The following is a 3,642-nucleotide window of genomic DNA, read 5'->3' on the forward strand; positions in this document are numbered from 1 at the left end:
TTCATTTTAATATTAATTTAAAAATAGAAATGATCTATTAATCTCAATTTCTGAAAAATACCAAATTTTGTAAAATATATACAAATATATATATATATTTTACTTAAATATATTATATAGTATAATTTTACTTAAAAATAAAATGTTAAATGAAAATTAAACATACTAAAATGTTTAGAATTTCATTTTAAACAATAAAGGAGAATTCTTTGAACATATAAGTGTCAATGTAATATTTTATATTTTTATCTTTTAAAAAGTTATTTTTATAAAAATTATTTGCACAAATAATTTATACACAAATACATAATTAATACATAACATAATTAATACATTTTTATATTTTTATAAAAGAATTATTTAATTTTATATAATATTGAATCTTTAAATATTTTTGAAGAAATTGAACAAATAATTTTAATACATTTAATAATATTTTTATATTTTTATAAAATATTGATTATTTTGTAAGAATTTGTTATGCAATATTAAATCTTTAGACATTTTTGAAGAAAAAACTATTCAAAAAAAGAATTAAAACAATTTTGATATCATAAAATGCATTATAAAATTAATAATAGCTTTGTTTTTTAAAATAAAAAATATATTTAAATAATTTTATGATTTATAAAATGTTAATATTTAAAACAATAAAATATATTGACATTTATTTAAATAAATAATATAAAAATTCATAATATAATATATTATTTTATATATTCATTAATATTGTAATTCAATTTATATAAATTATGTAATTGAAGAAAATAAAAAGAATAAATATTTATATAAGATTCATTATTTTTTAAAATATGTATTGTTATTTATTTAATTGTAGTTTATGAAATGTGAGATTATTAATATTTATTTATATGTTATAATATATACCTCCGTGTATATATATGTATATATATATATATCACAAATTGTTTTACTTTTGATTTGATTCTATTTTTATTATATTTTTACCAAAAAATTTACACATGATAAAATTTGTATGAAAATTTAAATACTTTAAACAATTTAGAAGTACACGTAAGTATATTAAAATAAAATGTAGAATCTAGATAAAGAAATCTCATACTAGATAAAAAAATTTATGTGAAAATTCATATCAATCTATTTAGAAGTACATATATGAATAAAGATAGACTATATGCACACAATTAATTATATTAATTATACTTAACATAATATAATAAACAATTAATTATAGAAAATGATATTACTATGTGTAAAGTATGTTGATATTAGTATACCTTTCTTAATTAAAATAATTTAAGATCTTTGAATCTTAAAATAATCAAAATATATATTATTTACAATTTTATTTTATTCTTTTCAATTTTTAAATTTTCTACTTACAAATACGATTTAATTTAATGTTTTAAAATGGAATGAAATAGTTCTTATAATCAGATATATTTATGATTTTGAAAAATTTATTCTTAATATTTTTTGAAATATTTCTTTTGTGATAATATAGAATTTGAAAAATAAATAAGTAAATTAATAAAAAAAAAATGTATTGAATTTTCTGTAATTTCCTATAATATATTTTGAATACAAAATAAAACATTTTTAATTTTGAATCTATATATTTGCACTTTTATTAATTTAAGACAAGAATGTAAAATTGACATTATAATAATATAAAGTATAGTTTATATATATTTAAATATATTAATGATTTAAATTTTTAAAGAAACTATATGATGAATTTTTTAACAAAAACAATTTTTTATTTTATAATATTCTATAATAATATTTTATGTTTAAAAATCTGAGAAAATATGTATTTTTTAAAATTTATTAAGTTTATATCATAAAATTTATTTAATTAAAATTATGAAATGAATTGATTTACAGAATAAAATATATATAAAAATTTTATATATAATATGTCATAAATAATACTTATTTAAAATATTTGATCAGATTCAAAATGTATTCAAAACTGTAAAATAAAAATCCATAATTTTTTGGTAATAAAAATAATTTTGCTTTAATAGGTAATTATCTTGTATATAAAAGGAAAATAAAATCATATTCATTTAATTAATATTTTCAAAAATAAAAAGAAAATTGTTTTTATATTAATTTTGTTTTATTATATTATATAATTGAGTTAATGCAAGACATTAAAAGCATAATATTTTCTATACAAAATCATTGTTCCAATTAAATCTTTCATAATAATTTTTAAGAATAAGAATAAAGAAATATATTTTAATCTGAAGTTTTATTACTTATATTTATAAGCAAATTTTGAAAAAACTGTAGAACTTTTTCACAAATTTTATTTATAATATAAACTTTAGAATTTTTTTAAAAAATATTTTCATTATGAATTTTAATTTTCATAAAAAAAAAATTTTGAAAATAATAATTTTAAATGTAAAGTTTTAAATACAAATATAAAAATAAAAATTTTTTATATTTACAATAATAAATAAATTTTCCATCAATATAACAAGTACGTAATAAATAATATTACAATGACATAAAAAATATATATCATATCTTTTTTTATAAACATATTAATAATTACAATTATAATAATTTAATAAATATAATAATGTTATCTTAAGAAATTATTTGTATAACGATTTTATAATTACAATATATTGTAATAAAATTAATATCTATTAGTATTATTATCATATTATAATTTACTTTTAATATATATTAATATTTAATATTAATAAATAATTTGTTTCCACGAAACTTTTATTATATTATTGATTGTAAAATATTATAAAAATACTTTTTAAAAAGTTTTTATAGAATGATAACGTTATTTTCCAAAAAAATTTTGTAAAAACCAATATTCTCTTAAATGAAATATACAAGAAAATTCGAAAATTAAAAAATAAAATTTTTTTAAATTAAAATAACTATTTATTTCGATTTTTGTTTACAAGACAATCTCTTCTATATTTTATTTATGATTTCATACTAAAATGTAGTTTTAATTCTAACCACTATGAATGTTATAATCTTATTCTTCTACTGAATCGATAACGTTGAGAGTGACATTAAAATAATAATGATTTTGCTTTCTATCCAAAAATAATATTATGAAATAAAAAAATTGTTATACATAGATTTTATTTATGCATTATATTATGTTTAATATATAATAAATATTTGTTTTTATACAAAATATTGTTAATCTTTGATGAAAATTAAATTTAAATTTGACAATAGATAATAGAAATGTGATTACATTCCGTTTACATATCATCATATATATTAGTTTATAGTTATCAAAGTTATTAGATGTTGATAAAAATGGTAACATGAATAAAATTTTATTTCAATAATGTCGATAAATGATGATTTTTTGTAATTATAAAATAACTGGTAATCAATATAATTTGTTATTTCCTTTTTTTTTTATATATTATCTTTGAGAAATTAAAAATTATTTATTTATTATATTTATTATTTTTATTATATTATTTATTATATTTTATGGAAAAAATCATCTTTAAAATCTAATATTTCAATTCATTTCATTTTTTTCATTATAATATGTATTTATTATAATATTAATATGAAACAAAATAACTTATATTGTATTAAATCTTAATTTTTTCTTTATTTTATATGATAAAATAAGCAGAAATGAAAAATATT

This window comes from Apis dorsata, unplaced genomic scaffold, assembly GCF_000469605.1.
Source record: "Apis dorsata unplaced genomic scaffold, Apis dorsata 1.3 scaffold_585, whole genome shotgun sequence".
Lineage (NCBI taxonomy): Eukaryota > Metazoa > Arthropoda > Insecta > Hymenoptera > Apidae > Apis > Apis dorsata.